Source organism: Dendrobates tinctorius, unplaced genomic scaffold (assembly GCF_039654945.1).
Source record: "Dendrobates tinctorius isolate UK_male_01 unplaced genomic scaffold, ASM3965494v1 ptg000044l, whole genome shotgun sequence".
NCBI classification, from domain to species: Eukaryota; Metazoa; Chordata; class Amphibia; order Anura; family Dendrobatidae; genus Dendrobates; species Dendrobates tinctorius.
Genome location: NW_027361712.1, coordinates 33,554,520 through 33,567,498, shown reverse-complemented (window position 1 = coordinate 33,567,498; position 12,979 = coordinate 33,554,520). Strand labels below are relative to the sequence as shown.

The window sequence follows — 12,979 nt, the reverse complement described above, 5'->3', positions numbered from 1 at the left end:
AGTAGAAATATACCCGAATGTGCCATAAGCGAACAAAAGGTAAAAGCAATAACCAGTCAATAATGGCATCTCCTTTTAATTTTTCATTACTTTTCCTCTACTTACATATGCTCTTACAGTTTTTACTCCCCTAATCCTTGCTCTCCTTCGCTATCCCCAGGCCCCACCAACCACCACCCATCAAACGAATATTCATCTGTCCTTCCCTCTTACCCCCTACCTGGTCTCATCTACAGACCTGCTCCTAAATCTGACATCCCTCCTTGCAAAACACAAAACAAGCCGGGCACTCTCATTCTCCCCTCTCCTCATCCTGTCTTCTTCTCCTCACTGCTGGTGATATACATTTAGGTCCATATATATTTGGACAGAGACAACATTCTTCTAATTTTGGTTCTAGACATTACCACAATGAATTTTAAACCAAACAATTCAGATGCAGTTGAAGTTCAGACTTTCAGCTTTCATTTGAGGGTATCCACACTAAAATTGGATGAAGGGTTTAGGAGTTTAAGCTCCTTTACATGTGCCACTCTGTTTTTAAAGGGACCAAAAGTAATTGGACAGATTAAATAATTGTAAATAAAATGTTCATCTCTAGTACTTGGTTGAAAACCCTTTGTTGGCAATATGCATGGGGTTCTCATAACAATATGGAGCCATATATATTTCTTAATCCTTCATCATCCTTACAGGGGTTATCCCGTAAATTGAGAAAATCTTTGAATTAATGTCCATCAATATTTTAGCCGTATAAATTCAATAAACTCTGTTTTCCAGTGTAGTTTTGACAACTTATAGCCTCTCATACTCCTCTGCTGCTCTCTTTAGATTTTGTGGTTGGGCTCAGCTTATCCCATGTGGTGAGGAGTCCATTGCAGTTTACTCTTGTCTTTCTCCCCAGACCTGCAGATAAAATATTCCCTACACAGTTTCACTGATCCCAATAACAAATAGCTAATGTCCCATCTACCATCTATCTATCTGCCTATCTATCTATCTATCTATCTATCTATCTATCTATCTATCTGCCTATCCTCATCTACTGTACCAAATTTTCTACTGTACCGTATTTGAGTTCTGCCTGTCGGTGTTGTTTAGTCACCACTATATAGCACAGCCCAGTTATTCTATGTTGGAGAATGCTCATTCCTGATGAAGAAGTAATTTTAACTTCGAAACGCATTGAAGAAACTACAATTCTTTTATCACATCTTGCCTGGATTGACTCCTCCACATCTTCAGCAACATGGAAATATTCCACAGAAAACCCTATATGTAGAGGTCCTACTTCAACGGAATGCCATGAACTTTGTCGGGCCCCTAGTAAAGTCTGCCAGAGGGCACCAATATATCCTGGTGGTCATGGATTATGCAACACGGTAACCGGAGGCGGTAACACTGAGAAACTCCTCCTCCAGGAGCATAGCCTGAGAGCTAGTTCATATTTTCTCCCAGGCACACATGCCAAAGGAGATCCTGACTGACCAAGGAATGCAGTTCATCTCCAAGAAAATGAGAGAGTTGTATAAGGCTCTCCAGATTATACAACTCGGGACATCAGTGTACAATCTGCAGACGAAGGGCCTAGTGGAGAGGTTTAATAGGATTCTGAAGTCCATGCTTAATAAGATCGTGGAAAAGGATTGCTGAGTCTACTCCCGTACCTGCTGTTCTTTATTAGGGAAGTTCCACATGCCTGTATGGGGTTCTCGAGGTGTTATATGGATGGCACCCTCGGGACTTCTGGATATTGTGAAGGAGACTTGGGAAGCAGAGGTTACACCTCACTGAAGTATCATCAAGCTTGTGGCCCAGATGCAGGACAGGGTGAGACAATTTAGCACTGGAGAAAGGTTGGTGGTGGTGTTCCCCACGGTCAAAAGTAAATCTCTGGCCAAGTAGCAGAGGCCATAGGAGGTGGTTGAGAAGCTGAGTGACATCAACTACAAGGTACACCAGCCTGGGAGAAGTAAGCCATATCAGGTGTACCACATCAACCTGTTTAAACCATGGTGGCGAGACAGGGAACCAATGGGGGTGTTACACCCGGTCCCCGTCCTGGCGCTGCGCCCAGGTCTGCCACAGTTACACCTGGCCCCATCCTGGCGCTGTGTCCAGGCCTGCAGCTGCTCTCCGTTCTGAGCACTCACCTCGAACCTCTCATGCTTCTGCTCAGCATTCTGTCCTCCCTACTGGCGTCCTGTGAGGGGATCTGTAGCTAAGGCTATTAGGGCACGCTCGCCCGCTCTCTTGCCTTCTTAAAGGGGCGGCGTGCATTATTCAAAAAGTGCAATTAACCAATGGCAGCGCACTGGCTGCTATTTCTGGCCTCTCCTCCATAGGGAGAGCGCCGGAGCAACGAGTATCTATCATTGCTACATCCGGTTCTCATGCTAACCTGTCTGCACTGCATCTGCAGTCTCTGTGCATTGTCTAATGCTCTCTGTCTCCACAGCATATCAGTATCCTGTGTTACCTGGTTATATCAGCAACCATCTGGGCCTAAGCTATCCCGTTCCGCCTACAGCCATCCGAGTCCAAGGACTGTGTGAAGGTCATTGGAACCGACTCCTTACCAACTACCCGGATCCAGGACCCAGCGCATTACGGACTCTGCTCTAACTTTTGTTATCACTTTTAGTCCCGCTGGGACAGCTGCCACGTGTTCGGGGTCTAACTGGAGGTAGCACCTGTGTCCTCCGGGTATTCCATTCTGGCCCTGCCTGAGGGGCTTTACTACGGGTGCCCGGGGCTCACTAGTCACGCCCCCTTCGGAGCCCCCCGGACCGTGGTCCGAGGTTCCACTTAAAAAATAAAAACGAATGTGAACTTCACCATCTCTGCCTCCGCTTCCATTCATTACAGATTGCTCCGGCCACGGAATCCTGCTGGACCCCAGAGGCCTCCGACGTTGGAATTGTGCCAAGAGGTGACCCGTTTAAGAGATCAACAGGATAAGTTTACGACGTAGCTACGTAACCTGTCCACCTGCATGGATTCTCTGCAGAACCCGGCTGCTCCTGATTCACCTAGCAACACCCAGGTACCTGCTGTCATGACAAGCAAGGCCCCCCGCCTGGCGGCTCCTACCCGCTTCCATGGTGATCCCACTCAGTGTCGGGGTTTTCTCAATCAGTGTACCCTACACTTCGAAATCTGGGGGCATATGTTTGCTTCTGACCGTGCCAAAGTGGGCTTCATTATGTCACATCTAGCAGGAGAGGCTCTCGCCTGTCTGAATCCGTTATGGGAGAGAGGAGACCCGCTAGTTAATGATCCTCAATCCTTCCTAGAAGCTTTTCGCAGGACCTTTGATGAACCTTGGCCAGGTCACGTCGACTGCTTCTGCCCTGCTTCGCTTACACCAAGGAACCCTCACGGTGGCTCAGTATGCTGTTCAGTTCCGCACCCTCTCGTCTGAGTTATCGTGGAACAATGAGGCCTTGCTGGCTACTTTCTGGAAGGGCCTATCTGGAAAAATTAAGGATGAGCTGGCGGGACGGGACAGGCCTTCCATCTTGGATGACCTGATTTCCTTGGCGACCTGGATTGACCTGCATTTCAGGAGCGTTCCATGGAGATTAAGCGTGACAGGAGGTCCTACCACCTGGACTCTAATTCTTCCAAGACGTCTACCTCATCCTCTTCTCCCGAAGCTATGGCGGTAGATCGAGTAAGTCTGGCCAGCCGCCGCCAGGAGGCGCGTTGCAAAAACGGAAGCTGTCTGTACTGTTCCGAACACCTGATCCGCTCCTGTCCAAAGAAGTCGGAAAACTCCTGTGCCTAGGCTCGGTGGGAGAGGCCACCCTAGGTAGAGAACGTTCCTCTCCTTCGCTGCAGATCTCAGTCTCCATGACCTGCGGAGCAATAAAATTTTCTGGACTCTGTCTGCTAGACTCCGGAGCCGCCGGAAGCTTTATCCAGCAGTCGCTTGTGGATCGCTACTACTTACCAGTTCTGGCTCTTCCCAAGCCATTGCGGGTAACTGCTGTCGATAGCCAGCCTCTTACCGAACCCGTCCAGTTCCAGAGTGAGCCAGTGGAACTCCGGGTAGGTCTTATGCATTCTGAAAGAATCCGTTTTTATGTGTATCCTGGTTTGCCTCACCCCTTGCTTCTAGGTTTTCCTTTTTGTTTCAGAAACATGAACCAGTCCTTAATTGGAGAACAGGCGAAATTCTACATTGGGGAGATTCCTGCTCGGACCGTTGCTTAACCCGGATTGAACCAGCTTCACCCCCGGTCCAACCTGCTAACCTGCCTGGATTACCATCTGCTTACTGGTCCTTCTCGGATGTCTTCGGGAAAAAGGAGGCTAAAAAACTTCCTCCCCACAGGTAGTATGACTGTCCAATAGACCTTCTTCCTGGAACATCTCCTCCCCGTGGGAGAGTTTACCTTCTTTCCCAGGCAGAGACTCAGGCTATGTTGGACTACATCCAGGAGAACTTGGCCAGAGGGTTTATCCAAAAATCATCGTCACCGGCAGGAGCAGGCTTCTTCTTCGTGAAGAAAAAGGACGGATCCCTGCGACCCTGTATCGACTACCGAGGACTGAACCAGATCACTGTAAAAACAGGTACCCTTTGCCTCTAATTTCAGAACTGTTTGACCGTCTCCAAGGGGCCAGGATCTTCACCAAGCTGGATCTCAGAGGGGCTTACAATTTAATCTGAATCAGAGATGGAGACGAATGGAAAACAGCCTTCAACACCCGTGATGGCCACTACCAGTACCTGGTAGTGCCGTTTGGTCTAAGCATTGCTCCCGCTGTTTTCCAAGAGTTCGTCAGTGACATTTTCAGGGATCTGCTTTACACCTGTATTGTTGTCTACCTAGACGACATTCTGATTTTTCTACTGACTTGGACTCCCATCACAGACAAGTGCGCCTGGTCTTACAGAGGCTCAGGGAGAACAGACTGTACGCCAAGTTTGAAAAGTGCCTCTTTGAACAATCCTCTTTGCCTTTCCTCGGTTACATTGTTTCCTCCACAGGATTAAAAATGGATCTGTGGTGCCCCTGAGGCTCAGTCGCCACAGAGGTACTGCACATTCTTCTAAGGTGTGGTGCCCCACCATCCAGGTAAGTTGGAGGCTCCTGACCACGCTCCAACACTCGCACCCCACACAATAGAGCAGTTCAGCATAACCACATTGCGGCTCCTTGCTTAGAGAGAAGCAGAGCACCTTTGGTGGTTCCCTGCTTGGAACACTAGACGTGCTGGGAGGTGGGTGGAGTTTAGGATACATAAAAGAGCGGGATGGTTTAGGATTACACGTCAGTCTGTCAGACAGTGAAAGAGCGAGCCACTCGGAGAGGAGTGGGGATCCCTGGAAGAAGGGATGGAGGAAGGAGTGCTGCAGCTGCCTCAGTGACCTGAGCCAGCTGGCACGGGAAAGGAAAGGAAAGAAGGAGAAAGACGTAGAACTGAAGCCTGAGCTTCCATAGAAGGGAAAGACAAATACGGAACGTAGGAGTAAAAGGGAACACAGAGGACGTGGGTTAGAGGAAGAACCCTGCCTAGAAGTTCTAAGTGCAAGGCCGGGGCCCGGTCCCCGAGGTTGTATGGACACTAATGGTCCTGCAGCAGACACCGGTGGAGTAGTGGGCTGTAAATGCACTATTCCCATCTAAGACTTGAGGGCACAACAGCAACACGGATAGAGAGCCGGGACTTAGGAGTAGAGAGTCCCCAAAGCAGGCTACAGCTGTCTGCCGTGCAAGTAGAGTTCTTGGGAACATCTGTCAGGAGGAACTCCAGTGTAACTCAGTACTATGAGATCTTCACATTTAAAGGCGCTATAGAGGAGACGTTCAGAGAAGGCACATAAGTTGGCGGAGTGTGGAAGGGAGCTTTCCATCTTGCCTGGAGGTTGACTGAGTCCCTGACCCGGAGGACACGGCACAGAAGCAGGCACTACAGACTGTGAGTAAAGCTTTGGAACTACATGCCCTGGTGTCCTCCATTCCTTCCTGCGTCCGTCCGCCTGGCACTGCTACATTCCCTGCGCCGGACACTACACCATCTAAGTGTCCCCACATCTACACTGCCCTGGGACAACAACCCTGCCTGTGGAGGGCTATACCATCACTGCTGCACAACACCATCTGTCCCAGGGGATCTGTCTGCAGCGTTGGCTTAACACCTCCCTTGCCAAACACCACAGGTGGCGTCACGAACTATTCACGATTCACACACATCGCCATTACTTGGGCGCCCAGGGCCACGGTCCGGGTCACTGCTGCTGTGACACGTCCCACTGACACCGGCCCAGTACCGAGTAACCCCGCAGCCCTGGGAGGGCGACCCAATTTGGCGTCACGAACAGGATGACGAGACCCGATAACATCGGGTTCTGTGTGCCTAAGATTTGTTGGACTTAAAACTTTAAGAATGTGCAGAAGACCCAATTTAATAGACTGTGAAATGAACATTAAAAATGGCCGTTGGTGAGGAAAAGAAGGGTGTGAAGAGATGGGAGGTCCTAGGAAAAGACCGCAAAGAGTCTTGGGCCTCCCCTGCCTGAATTACTATGTGACAGCAACATGGCCCACCCCCCGAGGGGTTCGTATACAGGCTTGGTATGGAGGCGCTGGAAGAAGACGCCGCCACCGGAAGGAGGGGCAGAAGCCAGTGGCGGGAAAGGGGCCGAGAGAGGAGGTAGAAGAACGCCAGAATGCCATCTTGGAGAGAGGGAAGGGGGCCTGCGGAGTGCGGGGAAGTGGATCTCCCCGACGCCACGGCTGAAGGCTCCAACCCTGTAGCAGAAATGAACCGTCAGCAGCTGGAGGATGAAATTGCCCAGCTGATGCGCTACCTGCAACTGAGGCAGGAAGCGCTATGGACATTGAACCTGCAGTGCGCCCGGGAGGGGCCTACACCTGCGGTACCCGCGACACCGGTACCCGCCGCTGCTGCACCGGACCTCTTCCAGGCAGACCCGGTGGAGCCTGGAGCCGCTGCCATGCCACCGGCAGCGTACTTTACTCCCTCCCTGCCGCTACTACCGGAGGAGTTATACACCGCACAGGGAGCTGAAGCAGCGGAAGAGAAGCCCCCGTCTGGACCTGACGCGGCTGCGCAGGTCCCTACAGAAACCCCCGCAGACCCAGAGCCGCCGTTAGCTCCATCGCCGTCTCCGGTGTCCCACCGAGCAGCGTCCACTGCCACTTTGTTTGCACCGGAGCAGAGACCGCACCGCTGGGAGGCACCAGGTATATACCCCGGCCCTCCTAATGGGTTGCCCCCCGAATTCACGTTGTCAGAGGCAGGCTTGCGGGAACTCGAAATGGGGCAGTTGGAAGAGTCAGCTGGGGGCACTAGACTGTCAGAAATTGGGAGGTGGAGGAGGTCCCTACTGAGAAGGGTACGGTTGGAACAGGCGCGCACGATTCGACATCTTCATGGATTGGATGAGTCTCAGTCGCTTTGGGATAGTAACCTCGGGATCCCTTGGCTGCCGAGTCCCCATGTAGTCGCCTATCAGCGCCGACAAGCTGCGGCATCCCTCGGTGCTAGGCCACGCACCAGCACCAGCGCACTGGAACTAGCAAGTAACCAGCAGGATGAAGACACCCAAAGTATTTCATCTGGTAGCAGTACCCCATCAGCAGCTTCCAGAACCCCAGGAGGGGATCAGCACTAAAAATTTGCACTAAGTCTCGTTACCCAGAAGGGTTTATTTGCACCGTTGTGCCTTTTTATTTCATTTTTGAACATCATGGTTAGTTTTTGTTTTCCCAGTGTTGCCCTTTGTTGTTGGCAGCCTTCCCTAGTGAACTAGCGATCATGGACTTGGAGTGATCCAAAAATTGTTACTTGTAAATAGTTGCACCTCTTTAGGTGCCCTCTCTTGGTTTTGCATATGGACACTTTGCGAAGATTACGTCTACCTGAAAGGACACTGCAAGAGATCCCGGCTGGGAGCGGTGACCAGCACTTACAAGAATTATTGTTGAAAGTTTTAATGTGAAGTATTTGATAATGTGTCTTATGATAGCTTTTATATAGAATGAGAAATGTTTTGATACAGAGATGAGAGATTTGAATAAAGAGTTTAAAATGTATATGTGAACCAGGTATCACGGTTGTCACCTGAAAGAAAGTAGAAAATGTGCACTAGAGAGAGAAAAGAAATGTGTAGTAGAGATGGAAAGATGAAGAATACTGAAGTGATCGTGAGTAGCAGATAATAGCACTTGGAATTGAAAAATTGCACTTTTTGGCTTAGAATTCTAGATAGTTAATTAATAACTGTTTGCAACGTTCAAGAATGAGTGCCTCTCATATTGGGAAGTATAGTATAAGAAATATTTATTCAGCATTATAAAAATTTTGTATGTTCCTGCACTGTCAACTTTGTTTGCCTTGCAGCCCGTGGATGTGCTGTGTTTAACGGAGGGTTTGTGGCGCCCCTGAGGCTCAATTGCCACAGAGGTACTGCACCTTCTCCTAAGGTGTGGTGCCCCACCATCCAGGTAAATTGGAGGCTCCTGACCATGCTCCGACACTCGCACCCCACACAATAGAGTAGTTCAGCATAACCACATTGCGGCTCGTTGCTTAGAGAGAAGCAGAGCACCTTTGGTGGTTCCCGGCTTGGAATACTAGACGTGCTGGGAGGTGGGTGGAGTTGAGAATACATAAAAGGGTGGGATGGTTTAGGATGACAGGTCAGTCTGACAGGAGGTCAGTGAGGAAGGAAGCCACTCGGGAGGAGTGGGGATCCCTGGAAGAAGGGATGGAGGAAGGAGTGCTGCAGCTGCCTCAGTGACCTGAGCCAGCTGGCACGGGAAAGGAAAGGAAAGAAGGAGAAGGACGTTGAGCTGAAGCCTGAGCTTCCATAGACGGGAAAGGAAAAGAACGGAACGTAGAAGTAAAAGGGAACACAGAGGACGTGGGTTAGAGGAAGAACCCTGCCTAGAAGTTCTAAGCGCAAGGCCGGGGCCAGGTCCTCGAGGTTGTATGGACACTAATGGTTCTGCAACAGACACCGGTGGAGTAGTGGGCTGTAAATGCACTACTCCCATCTAAGACATGAGGGCACAACAGCAACACGGATAGAGAACCGGGACTTAGGAGTAGAGTCCCCGAAGCAGGCTACAGCTGTCTGCCGTGCAAGTAGAGTTGTTGGGAACATCTGTCAGGAGGAACTCCAGTGTAACTCAGTACTATGAGATCTTCACACTTAAAGGCGCTATAGAGGAGACATTCAGAGAAGGCACATAAGTTGGCGGAGTGTGGAAGGGAGCTTTCCATCTTGCCTGGAGGTTGACTGAGTCCCTGACCCAGAGGATACAGCACAGAAGCAGGCACTACAGACTGTGAGTAAAGCTTTGGAACTACATGCCCTGGTGTCCTCCATTCCTTCCTGCGTTCGTCCACCTGGCACTGCTACATTCCCTGCGCCGGACACTACACCATCTAAGTGTCCCCACATCTACACTGCCCTGGGACAACAGCCCTGCCTGTGGAGGGCTAAACCATCACTGCTGCACCACACCATCTGTCCCACAGGATCTGTCTGCAGCGTCGGCTTAACACCTCCCTTGCCGAACACCACAGGTGGCGTCACGAACTATTCACCATTCATACACATCGCCATTACTTGGGCGCCCAGGGCCACGGTCCGGGACACCGCTGCTGTGACATGTCCCACTGACACCGGCCCGGTACCGAGTAACCCCGCAGCCCTGGGAGGGCGACCCAGATCCAGAGAAGTTATCGGCTGTACTCAAGTGGCCTCGTCCATCTGGGTTGAAGGCCATACTGCGATTCCTGGTATTCGCCAACTACTACAGGCTATTCATTCCTAACTTCTCCACCCGAGTGGTGCCCATCTCAGCTCTAACCCGGAAAGGTACAAATCCGAAGGATTGGCCTCCTGAGGCTGAGTAGGCCTTTGTTTCTCTCAAAGAGGCCTTTGCTGTCGCACCTGTTCTTCATCGTCCTAACTCCAATGAACAATTTTTTCTTGAGGTCGATGTCTTTTCTGTAGGTGCGGGAGCTGTACTAACCCAGTAATCGTCCTCCGGACGAATGCATTCCTGTGGTTTTCTTCCAAGGTTTTTTCTTCCGCAGAGAGGAATTATTCTGTTGGAGATTGGGAATTGTTGGCTATCAAATTGGCTCTGCAGGAGTGGAGACATCTTCTAGAAGGAGCTCTTCATCAGGTTGTCGTATACACTGATCACAAAAACCTTGCTTACCTCCAAACTGCACAAAGGCTGAATCCTCGTCAAGCCCGCTGGGCTTTGTTTTTTGCTCGTTTTAAGTTTGTTCTTCATTTTCGCCAAGCTGACAAAAATGTCAAAGCATACGCACTTTCCAGAGCCTTTCTACCTCCTGATCAAGAAGAAGAACCACAGCACATCATTGAACCCTCAAGGTTAGTCGCGGTCGCTTCTACTGATCTTGCCCGACTGCCTCCTGGGAAGACTTTCGTGTCAGCTTCTGAGCGTACTCGTGTCCTTCGGTGGGGTCACTCGTCCAAGTTGGCTGGTCACGCCGGCCAGAGAAAGACTCTTCAACTCATCTCCCAGTATTACTGGTGGCCTGCCATGGCTAAGGACATTCTGGAGTACGTCACAGCCTGTCCTTCCTGTGCTCGTAACAAGACGGCCAAGCATCTACCTGCAGGTAGGCTTCAGCCTCTTCTAATTCTGTCTGCTCCCTGGCAACATATCGCGATGGACTTCATCACAGATCTCCCGATCTCATCTGGCTGTTCTGTGGTGTGGGTAGTGGTGGATCGCTTCTCTAAAATGGCTCACTTTGCTCCACTACCAGGTCTTCCAACTGCTCCTGAGTTGGCGGACCTGTTCATCCGGCACATCTTCCGTCTCCATGGTTTCCCTCTCCACATCGTGTCCGACAGAGGAGTCCAGTTCACCTCAAGATTCTGGAGAGCAGTTTGTAAACTTGTAAGAATTGAACTGGATTTTTTCTCAGCATACCATCCCCAGTCCAATGGACAAGTGGAGAGGACAAATCAAATCCCGACTGGATTCCTGCATCACTTTGTCAACGCCCATCATGACGACTGGGTAGACTTACTGGCCTGGACCGAATTTTCTTACAACAATCAAGTAAGTGAATCTTCTGGAAAGTCTCCCTTTCAGATTGCCTTCGGATTGCAACCCGAAATACCTCTTCCCATCTCCAGATCATCTGGCGTTCCAGCTGCCGATACTTTCTCCGAAGATTTTTCTAAGGTCTGGAGGGATACCATAACTGCTCTGGAGAAAGCCTCCCAGCGTATGAAAAGGGATGCTGACAAGAGACATTTGGATGCACCTATCTTTCGCCCCGGAGACAAGGTATGGCTCTCTTCTAAGTACATCCTGTTAAAGATGCCATCCTACAAATTGGGTCTCCGGTTCATCGGACCATTTGAGATCTTGAGACAGATCAATCCAGTCTCGTACAAGCTGAAGTTGCTCACTTCCCTACGTGTGCCTAACTCCTTTCATGTTTCTCTCCTCAAACCAATAGTTTTGAGTCCCTTCTTTAAGGATCCGGTTACCACTCCTGACCCTGTATCGGAGGATGATGCTTTTGAGGTAAAACATATCCTGGCCGTAAAAAAAGTAAAGGGTAAGACCTACTACCTGGTGGACTGGAAGGGTTTTGGTCCTGAGGAGAGATCTTGGGAGCCTAGGGAGAACATCCAGGCTCCTCTTCTCCTTAAACGGTTCTATGCAGGCTGAAGAAGAGGGGGTGTAAAGAGGGGGACACTGTTACACCCGGTCCCCGTCCTGGCGCTGCGCCCAGGTCTGCCACAGTTACACCTGGCCCCCGTCCTGGCGCTGCATCCTGGCCTGCAGCTGCTCTCCGTTCTGGGCACTCACCTCGAGCTTCTCATGCTGCTGCTCAGCGTTCTGTCCTCCCTCCTGCCTCCTCCTCCTGGCGTCCTGTGAGGGGATCTGTAGCTAAGGCTATTAGGGCACGCTCGCCCGCTCTCTTGCCTTCTTAAAGGGGCGGCGTGCATTATTCAAAAAGTGCAATTAACCAATGGCAGCGCACTGGCTGCTATTTCTGGCCTCTCCTCCATAGGGAGAGCGCCGGAGCAACGAGTATCTATCATTGCTACATCCGGTTCTCATGCTAACCTGTCTGCACTGCATCTGCAGTCTCTGTGCATTGTCTAATGCTCTCTGTCTCCACAGCATATCAGTATCCTGTGTTACCTGGTTATATCAGCAACCATCTGGGCCTAAGCCATCCTGTTCCGCCTACAGCCATCCGAGTCCAAGAACTGTGTGAAGGTCACTGCAACCGACTCCTTACCAACTACCCGGATCCAGGACCCAGCGCATTACGGACTCTGCTGTAACTTTTGTTATCCCTTTTGGTCCCGCTGGGACAGCTGCCACGTGTTCGGGGTCTAACTGGAGGTAGCATCTGTGTCCTCCGGGTATTCCATTCTGGCCCTCCCTGAGGGGCTTTACTACGGGTGCCCGGGGCTCACTAGTCATGCCCCCTTCGGAGCCCCTGGACTGTGGTCCCGAGGTTCCACTTAAAAAATAAAAACGAATGTGAACTTCACCATCTCTGCCTCCGCTTCCATTCGTTACAGTGGGCCAATCTGGAAGCCATGGACGAGGATGTCACAGTGGCAGATATACTATCACCGTCCCAGAAACAACAGTGCCGAGAACTCCTTCAGCGGAACCAGGACTGGTTTTCGGAGTTACCAGAACGTACGCAGGTTGTGAAGCATGAAATCCTGGCGGAATCACATGTTCGGGTGAACTAAAATCTGCATACAATCTCCGAAGCCCATCGCAATGTGATTTAGAAGGAGTTGGGGAGAATGTTGAGCGCAGAGTCAAAGAGCAGCTGGTTCAGTCCATTCCTTCTGCCAAAGCCTGATGGAGAGTGACATTTCTGTAATGATTACAGGAAACTGAAGGAGGTGTCCAAATTCAACGCAAATTCAATACCCTGCGTCGATGAGCTCATTGAGAGGCAA

At 50.6% G+C, this 12,979-nt stretch overlaps 1 long non-coding RNA gene across 1 annotated transcript in view; it reads left to right on the top strand.

The window, feature by feature from the left end:
- The window catches only part of LOC141089178 (uncharacterized), a 210,579-nt gene extending 207,742 nt beyond the window's left edge, over positions 1-2,837 (top strand). Inside the window, exon 5 of the long non-coding RNA XR_012232202.1 lies at positions 2,459-2,837. This is a non-coding gene — a long non-coding RNA (uncharacterized lncRNA). The remainder of the gene's footprint in view (positions 1-2,458) is intronic.
- The last annotated feature ends 10,142 nt before the right edge of the window (positions 2,838-12,979 follow it).